Source organism: Diceros bicornis, chromosome 15 (genome assembly GCF_020826845.1).
Source record: "Diceros bicornis minor isolate mBicDic1 chromosome 15, mDicBic1.mat.cur, whole genome shotgun sequence".
NCBI classification, from domain to species: domain Eukaryota; kingdom Metazoa; phylum Chordata; class Mammalia; order Perissodactyla; family Rhinocerotidae; genus Diceros; species Diceros bicornis.
The window spans coordinates 36466202-36476484 of NC_080754.1; the positions used below are offsets into that span (position 1 = coordinate 36466202).

The 10283-nt window shown below is 41.0% G+C and overlaps 1 long non-coding RNA gene across 1 annotated transcript; it reads right to left on the reverse strand.

The window, feature by feature from the left end:
• Positions 1-1022: 1022 nt before the first annotated feature.
• Positions 1023-9915, reverse strand: LOC131414872 (uncharacterized). Its single transcript, XR_009222250.1, has 3 exons — positions 9699-9915; positions 5163-5245; positions 1023-2311 (listed from the first exon to the last, which is right to left on the reverse strand). It is a non-coding gene; the product is annotated as an uncharacterized LOC131414872 (long non-coding RNA).
• Positions 9916-10283: the final 368 nt, after the last annotated feature.

Below are 10283 nucleotides of genomic sequence, written 5' to 3' on the forward strand. Positions count from 1 at the left end.
GTATTCATATTTGTTTCCCCAGCATCTAGCACAGTGTCTACCCCACAAAAGACTGCCAATCATCTGTGTATTGCTTGAATGAGTGAATGAGTGAGGGAATAGAGTGAGTTGAGCATGAAGAATTCCATCAGTAGTTTAAGGGAAGAGGGGCTTATCAGAACCATGGTCCTTACCCTCACTCCCTAGATCCTAATGTCTATCCTCATGCCCTTTTTCGAGAACTAGTAATTCAAATAATAGTATACCCTCCAAAGTTCCTAACAGCTGTGTGATTCTCTGAAGAAAAAAAATTGATATAGTTTATTTTAAAATTATTTTCCTTACCATTCACTAGCCAAACATGTTATAAGAATCAAAAACAAACCTCCTGTAGCTCCAGAAGGATCCCAAAAAGTTCTATCTACCAGGAGAGCTCCTGGGTGGCCTCACAGAGACAGCAAATTAACCAGGAAACCCTCTGACATTTGCAAATGCTGTGAAACACCAACAAACAAGCACAAGAAGACCAAGGGGGTGGAGACAGATCAAAGATTTACAGTATCTACTTAATCTCATTATGGTCAATGTGCTCAGAAAGGGTGCTGTTTAGTTGGTGTGGAGACAAGTGTCTCCCAGAGTGAAAGGTCTTCTCCAAGAGTGAGTGTGCACTTCTCACTTTGCTGTAGGCCCTAAAGATGTGGGCAGCTTCCACTTAGGTCAAACACTCTAAACTGTGAATTAGGGGACTAATTGTTTGCATTTAAAAGGGTTTTCAGTTTCTTGTGTGTGTGCTTGTGAGATAGATAGATATCAAACTAATATGCAAACATTATATAATTTGGAAGATAAAGAAAAGAATAAAGGAGGTGAAAAGCATTCATTACCCTACCACCCTAAGATAGCCACTATAAATATTTTCTGTTAGTTATGTACTCTTATTTATATCCAGTCTATTTTTTATAGAGTATTTTGAAACATAGTTATGAATATATGATATACATATATTATATATACATATATTATATATACATATACCTCTTCTTTTCACCTTACCTGTTACCATAAGTATTTTCCAACTCTAATTTTTAAAAACAAGTTGTATTATAATTTACTAATTTACTTAAACATTCTCCATCCAACACCCTCTCCCCTAACCCAGTCATGATGGCACAGGTGCGTTGTGCAAATTTTCTGTTGTTATATATTAGGCTTGGATGCATATATTTATTCAAAGATATTTTTCCCCTGTATGTTGAATTGTGCCTTGAAGATAGATTTCTAGAAGTAGAATTACTGGGTCAAAGGGCATAACTACATTTATGATTCTTGATACATGTGACCAAATAGATCGCTGGAAGAGTCATGCTAACCAATATGGAGTATGATAGGAGTCAGTCTCACCATATTTTCACCAAGAATTATTTAAATGTCAGCCTCCATAGTGAATCTAAGTGTTGGTTCAAAGATCTTATAACTACTTGGCAGAGAGGCTGATAGAAGTGGGAAAAGGTGAAGGGAAAGAAGGAAGAGACATTTAGAACTCAAGGGCAGCATTGGAACTAGACACCATTGATAAGTGACAATTGGTTAGAAATTAATGAGGCATTTCTGAAACAATGTACATCAATGTAATACCAGTCCTCAGTTTACCAAAATGGATACTGCAGCAAAATAAATGATTCAGGGTGGACAAGTTGATGGGAATCAACTCTACCAGTAATTTGTGGGGTGGTCTTTGCAAACCATGTCCCTCTCTGGGCCTTTCTCAAATGTAGAACTGTAGAACTGAAAGATGAGGAGAGTTTAGATTATGGGGTCATATCCAGATAAGGAAGACAAACTCATAGAGTTATGGGGTCCGGTCAGCTGTTCTTCTCTAGACACCCAGAGTTACAACTCTGATGAGATTCATGGCTCTATTGGCGTTCTACAATCAAATAGCAGATATTCTAGGAAGCTCTTGGGGCATCTCCATCCTCAGTGATGAATCTCCAAGTTCCATATGTCCTGTATGGACCGACGGCAACATCTTTCAGGGTCTTGTTTCCATGGAGGGCTTCCACAGAGAAAAGTTGAACAAATGGATTGATGAAGTGGCTTGAATCATCTACCACCATGAAGACATTTGGCCTTTGGCACCTCCCCAGTGTTCTCCTGATAGTTCTCTATCCAGACAGTGGCATACAGAAATTATTAAATTGCTTCCAATTTGGTATACTAAAATAATAATGGCAGGTTCCTTCATTTCCCTGACTCTATTTTGGGGACGTGGTTGAGTGGGAAGCAGGACTTCTCAGATTTTAAGAGAGGCCTGGGTCAGCTTTGGAGGTTTCTGGAATTGGGGGAAAAAAAAAGAGAGAAATGAAAAAAGTGAATATACATATGCAGAAAAAAATATATATATACAGGAAAAAACATATACATATACAGAAAAATTGAGAAGATTGTATGGATAACAACTCCGTACCCAGTTTCTCCTATTATTAACATTTACATTAGTATGGCACATTTGTAACAATTAACAAAACAATATTGATACAATATTATTAACTAAAGTCCATGATTTATTCAGATTTGTTTAGGTTTACCTTAGGTCTTTTTCTGTCATGAACCCATCCAAGATACGACATTACATTAAGTTGTCATGTCTCCTAAGGCTACACTTGGCTGTGACAGTTTCTCAGACTTTCCCTGTTTTTGATGACCTTGATCATTTTGAAGAGGTCAAGTATTTTGTAGGATGCCCCTCTATTGGAATTTGTGTGACGCTTTTCTCATAAATAGACTGGGGTACGGTGTGAAGACCACAGAGGTAATGAACCATTTTTATCAACTCGTACCAAAGGTACATACAATCAACATGGTTTATCACTGTTGATATTGACCTTGATGACCTGGCTGATGTAGTGTTGGTCAGGTTTCTCCACATAAAATTACCTCCCCCTTCCCCTTTCCCATACTGTACTCTTAGGAAGGAAGTCACTGTGCATAGCTCACACTTAAGGGAATGGGGAGTGCTACTCCCTCTCCTTGAGAGCAGTGTATCTGCATAAATTATTTGGAATTCTTTTGCAAGAGAGATTTGTCTCTTCTTTTCCATTTATTAATTTTTTCAATAATTTATTTATAGCTGTGTGGACTCATGGATATTTATTTTATACTTTGTGTTATAATCTAATATTACTCTATTTTGTTGCTTAAGATTTTCCACCTTTGGCCATTGGGAGCTCTTCAGGTGACTCCAACGTCTCTTTGAAATATCCCCCATCAATGTAGGGTTTTTTTTTTTTCTTTTTGGCTGAGGAAGATTCACCTTGAGCTAACATCTATTGCCAATCTTCCTCTTTTTGCTTGAGGAAGATTCACCCTGAGCTAATGTCTGTGCCAGTCTTCCTCTATTTTGTATGTGGGTCGTCGCCACAGCATGGCCACCGACAAGTGGTATAAGTCCACACCCAGGAACCGAACCTGGGCGGCTGAAGCAGAGTGTGCCAAACTTAACCACTAGGCCATGGGACTGGCCCCCAGTGTAGGTTTTTTTTAAAGCAAATCCTTACTTTATGGTGCTACAAGATGTTCCATCCTAATTTTGTATATTTCTTGACCCAGGCCTAGAATCAACCATTTCTCCAAGGAGCTTTGTTTCCCATTACTGGAGAACAGTATCAGAAATCAAGATCTGTCATTGCTACTGTGGCATCATTGCTTCTAGGCCAAATATATTTTAAATGTTACGTTTTTAACACCAACATACATATAGTTATAATACAATTGCACTATTCGTAAGACAATTATAGATTTATCAAGAGTAGTAAATCACAGTACCATAGGAGCCAGTGGGGGCTCCTACACTGGGACCCACTCACATGATTTGTGTATGACAGTGTTCTCCTTTCCATCCTGTCAGTGTAGCACTAAGACTGATGTACAACCTCAGTGGAGATCAAGTCAAAAGTCCAAATGTGAAAACTTCTCTGAATCTAAGGGCACAGCAAATGGCTCCTTTGCAGGGCTGCCCAACCCATATCCTCTTTCCATGACAAGCCATGGAAAAAACAGTGCATTTAGAACCTGGGCATCAAAGTTCCGGATCCAGCTCTGTCAGTGATTCAGTGTATGTGGCAAATGCATTCTGTCTGGGCCTCAATTTCCAATGATAAAAAATCAGTTCTGTTGGGTTGGACAACTGTTAAGGACACTCCTAGTTCTAGCATATTATAACTTTCAGTAGTTTCCCATTGAGAGAATGTGATTGGCTCCACCTCTCCTTGTACATGGGCATCAATATTGCAGAAGGTCTAAGCCAGCAGAGGGATGGTGGTGGTGGGGAGGTCACTGCTAATAAATAGGAACTACTTGATTATTTTCTGAGGATGCTGAGGTCTGTGAAAGGCCTAATTTTGTCTATATAATCAGGCCTGAGAAATGTCAGATCCTTCTTTTTAAAGAATGGAGATCAAAAAAGTATAGGAAATATTGATGGAAAGTATCTCTTTCATTGCCTTCAAGTTTGCTCTGGTAGATCAAGGCTTCTTTTTTTTATTGGTAACGGCAAACTCCTCATCTGTTATTTCCTCTGACTTCAAATAATCACCTTTCATGCAGTGATGGCTGAGCTACGTCTAAGTTTCTTACTAGGAATCTCTCTAGGTTTTTTTCTTTTTCTTTCCTTCTTTCTTTCTTTTTGTGTGTGTGTGAGTGTGAATGTTACGACATATTTCTCACATCCACATGGGGCCCAGTGTCTTAAAGACTGCCCAGTTTACAAGTGTCATCTCCTTCCTATCATTGACTGGGACAGTTTCCAAAAACAAACAGAAGAGGAAAAAAAAATAGAGTGCGGAAAAGACACTGAGAACTGTCACATCTGATTACGAATGCTGGAGATCAAAGGTACAAGGTCTTAAGAACTTGTCTTCTCCAACTTTTAACGTTTAAAATGTTCAATTGGCTTTTGGACCCACTCAGCATTATCCCAGACTTTGGTCTACAATTGGTTAAAAATTGATAGAAGTGAGGATTCTGGGACTGCCTTCTTTACTTAGAAGTTTAAATTTTAACCCCTTCCCCCACCGCAGGTACACATATACACATATACTCCTTTCCACCCCCCAAAGTTATGCAAATATGTATTTAGATATAAAGGTATGGAATTTAGAACAGACAGCCATCACGCAAATCACCTGGGTTATTCCTTCATCCAGTTGAGGAAACTGAGTCCTGACTAGTGGTTCTGCTCAGGTCCCTTAAGGAGTTCCAGGCAGAGCTGTAATTAGAAACCAAGGTTTTTCTGGCAACAAATCCAGTTGTTGTTTTTTTTTCCCTACCTCACACTGTGCCCCGGCAGAGTTAGACGTTTGTGTGTATGTCTCTGTATGTACATACATTACACAGACGCGGACGTGTAGGAAGCATGCACCAAGCATCTGTAGTCTGACCTCAGGGAACAGTGTAATGACTCGAATTTCAGGCAGCTGAAAGGTTTCTGCGGGTGGAGGTTGAAATAAACAAGAAAAGCCACTGTGGAGATGTGAATGGAAAAGTACCGAGCACTCCCTCCCTGCACACATTCTTCCGCTCTCCAGCTCTCCCTGACATCAAGCCGGCTTCGGATAGGCTTCTGCACGGTCAGGTGTACAGAGGGCAGTGTGGAGACGAAAGGAAAAAAATGCAGGCACAACACGCAAATCAGGTTTTTCCACTTCTAGCCTTAGGTAGTGAAGACAGCTAAGTGCAGCAGTCTGGTGGCAGGGTCGGCCAGCCACCCTGAGTTTACAAACACTCCAGGGCTCTCCTCCCTTTATCCCCCTCGTAGTCCAGCTGCTGCTTTCCCTCATGCTAAGGTTTCATAGGCAGTGAAAACCCTGCTGTTCAAAACAGTGATCAAATGCAATAAACAAATGATTATGCGTCCCCCCATCACTTCTCTATTTTAAGCTCCCGATAGATATTTATTTTCATTCTAAATAAGTGAGAAAAGTGTGGAAAATCAGTGTTTTAGGGGAAAACTTTGAGCTAGGCTGAAAAGGTTTCTAAAGAAAAAAAAAGTCTCGGAATAATACAGGCTGAAAGCAGGCAGCATATGGATCAAAACTAAACACTGCTTGACGCTTTTCAGAAGGTAGTGGCTGGAAATCTATTTTTTTGTTGTTGTTGTTATGTCTCAAAACTCTCTGCTCAATTTCTCTAAAACAGACTAAGAAAACTCCTTTCTCCAGGGATAATATAGGGAGCTTGTTTACAATAGTTCTAAATGAAGGATTTGAAATAAAATGAATGAGTAAAATTTACATGTCAGGTAGATAACATCTCCCATGCCCATCAAAAGTACTGTCAAGGGCTCCAGCACAGGTAACGAGCACAACCCAACCCAAATGACTATCAAAACTCAATACTCATCGTGACTTGGAGTTTGTTCCAAGAACCAGTTTTCAGTTTACATAGAGCCCAAAGCAGCCTTGCTTTCCTCAGTCTGCCAGAAAACAAGACACTCACCTCCAAACCCAGGTGGCAGATCAGCCTGATTCTCTAAAATGAAACAGGACCATCCCACCACGCAGACCCATTTCAGCTGTGTTCTGGGGTCATGCACGCCTCTAGTGAGGGCCGGCCTGTCCTCCGGAAAGAAGGAAGCCTGGAGGAGTTGAGGGATTATCTGCAAGTTTCCTTCCAGTTCTAAAATCTATAATTCTGTGGTGTGATTAGTTTCAAGATCTACCAAAGTACCAGAAGTTCCTGACAAGGGAAACAAGTTTCCTTTGTGGAGCCCCCTTAGAAAGAGCACAAGACTGTGTTTATTCCAAGGATAGGTTCCTTTTCAGCTATGACTGGATTGTGGGGAAGGTTTTGTGAGCAGAACTGGATGCGAAATCTGTTCCTTTCCTTAAATAGATGTATTATTAAGACCAGCCTATTTTATTTTGTAGCAAAACTTATATTTACCCAGCAGCTGTGATTAGGAACCTATTACGACGCGCAGTCCACGGGGCAAAGGGGCTGGCCTGGTCCTCTGTTCCAAATATGAACTGCCAGTAACCATTAAATCATAGGACTGGTTGATAGTCTCTCCAAGTCTTCAGGAATCACACATAAGACCCCAGACATGGAATCTCTCTTAAGAGCTTCTTAAGGATGATTTAAAAGAATTTGAATGTATTCAAGTCGATTCTTTCTTTAATCCTGTAACATAGCACTGCTGGAGTGAAGGAGGGCCACACAGTGATGCCATCTGGCTACTAATGGGGAGAGATCAAGAATGAGAGAAGGAAGGACATTCTAGAAAAAATTCAATTGGTATAAAATTTGATAAAGTTACTTTCCTAGGAATTGAAAAGAGATCAAGAGGTGGATACACAATTTTCCTCACTGTTCATTCAGTAGAGAGAAAGGGACCTACCTAAAAGTCAGTCTCTAACTTTAGAATATTTTCAATCATCGTTTTCTTCTTTTAATGGTTTCCTTCTGTTCTGATCAATTTCTTTCAATGTAAACAGTTTGATTTGGCAAAAAAAAACAGTAGTAGAAATGTGGGACTGTGGCACTTGGTCCTAGAAATACTGCGCTGAGAACTTTGAGGTCCCTGGTGTTGGGGTTAGTTATCTATAAACCAGGCCTGGTGGGTTCTCCAAGGGCTCCTTGCAGAGAGTTAAAAGGGCTGAGGTACAAGAAGGGTGAATTCCTTCCCAGCCCCCACTCTGGTTGGTTCTACTGCCAGAGGGAGCACATTTCCCTTTGCTCTGCAGCGCCCCCACGGGGCTAAAATTGGAGTGGCAAAGAGAATGCAGGAGGGACCAATGAGGCAGGATGGCAACTTTGACAAGAAAAGTGACCAAAAATCACAAAAGTAATCTCATTGTGGGATCAAGGATAGGGCACAGCCATATAATTCACATTCCAAACCACAGAGATACACCTAAAGTTCTTATTGTTCATAAGAGATAGAATAAAAATATCACACCTATACATACACAAAGAAAATCACTTCAGCAAAATCGGGGCGTCATTTTGAATCCAGTGGGATTCATTTTAAACTCTGAAAATGAGGGGGAAGGAGGCAATAAAAAAGCAGATTGCCTTCTGGCAGAATAAATCTGCACTTGACAATATCATGTGGCTTTGGGGGTAAAATGTTCATTTCAACAACAATGACAGGATTAGGCCTATGTATATTTTTCAAAAATCCTTCACAAGACAGGCTTTTCTGCAGAGGCTGCAGTAATCCATCTGTCAATAAGAATTAAAATATTCAGATTTCATAGGGATAGACACTTATGCATATATCCTGAGCACTGGCCCTTGTGGGGAAATAATCAACCTCTTTGGACCTCTCTTGGTTCTAAAACCCCCAACACAGCCTTTTCGAAAAGGGGGGCTGCATTTTCAGCGATAGATATGAACTTCTTATGGACTTCTTCTGGAAAGAAGATCCCAAATATCCCAGGAAACAGCCAGCAATCTTTCATAGCTCTGCTCGCTTCTCCATTATAAACCCAAATTTGGGGTTCGGAGAGGGAGATTATTTTGGGAGTATCTTTATTGGAAATTAACATGTGCAGAAATTTTGCGGAACCTTTAAGAACTCATCTGTAATTGAATGAGTCGCCTGAAGGACTCTCATAGCCAAGGCTCAGAACAGCCTGACCTTTGAAAGCTGCTTCTGATCCAAACATTTTGGGTTAATTCTTGAGGAATCTGAAATATTATTTTCCCCTCACACCCTTCTTTTAAGAGAGACATAAAAGAAACAAGAGTCTCCCTCATTCAGGGATGAGTAGGAGGGGAAAAAACCCCAACCAACATTTAAATAGGGAAACTGGCAGTTCTGAATAAACAAACCAAGGCCCACAGTGAAATGATTCTGCACTGCATTTGCCTTTAAAAAGAAAGGAAGAAAGAAAGAAAGAAAGATTCCCCCTTCTCCTCCGCCTCCCAACTCAGTTCGAAAGCTAAGAGGACGGTGCTGCGTGCAGCGCGCCGTAGTTGTAGCACAGTCTGTTCTAAATACACGCAGTATCTGTGATACTGGCACCGCAGGCCTTTAGAATTCCCTCCGCTGATCTCTCAAACACAGACAGAAGAGATTTTTTTACAACGACCTTGAAACGAGGGCTGGGAGGGAGGGAGATGAAGACCTTAAGAAAAAGCAAAACACAAACATATATTTGGCTCTACAGAATTCTGGAGAACACTCGCGTACACATACCCAAATACACACACGTTTCTTGCAACCAGAAATTTCCTATGAGTCCACAATAACAGAAAGAATAAACCCACCACTTGCTGTCCTGGAAAGAAACAAACCAAAACAAAACAAATCCTTTGAACATGTCTCTCAAGTGCAGGAGAGGCTCCTCTCTGTAAAAGTCCAAGAAGAAAAAGAAAATTGCACCCAAAAAAAAAAAAAAGTGGGGGTTAGGATTGTTATATACGACCAAAAATTTAACCTTCTTTCCACAGTATCAGTATTAAAATAACAGATCTTCTTTAAAACGCCTGAGAGATTAGACAGGGAAAAAAACCACTCAAAAGAAAATCCAACCGATGCGGGATCCTATGATTTACGTAACATCACAAACTTGGAAAAGGCAAAAATCAGAAGCAAAAATCCGAAAATCATCAAAATACAAGCACCAAAAATCCCAAGCCACCACACCAACAAGGAAAAAACAACAACAACAACAAAAAACTGTCCCAAATAAAAATAAAGCAAATGAACCCACCGAAAACTGCTTGGCAAATATTTTTCTCGTGGTGCCTAATATTCTAGCTGGAAAGAGCTGTGGTGTTTATTGTTTTTTTCTCTTAACTCGCCTCTAACCCTACTATATATAACAGACTTTTTCCAACGGATCGAACCTCTCGCTCCCTTTTGTGTATTTAGCTCGAGGAGCTGAGTTTATGGGTAAGAGAGGAGGAATTAGCCCCAGACCCCGGGAAAGCAAAGAGCACTCCCCCTCTTATGTCACCGAATAGCAAATTAGTTCTCAGAATTCCAGAGGCCGAGCTTTGCTACAGAGAAGACGCCGACGTCACAGAGGGGGCGCCCACGTGACGGTGGCGGAGCAGGCCGTACCATAGTCCTGGGCCCGGGGAGGGTGGACCACCGTGTGGCCCCTCGAACCTCGAACCCGAACCTCCAAATCCGAGACGTCTAGCCTGTGTGGGCCTCAAAATATGCCGGATAGTGGGAAAATTTTGTGGCTTGGAAGGCTTTTTATGGGCCAGAGGAGGCAAAAGTCCCGGAGAGCTGACACCGAGTCCTCCCCTGCCACGTAGCAGTGGTAAAGTCTTCAGCTCAAATTCCG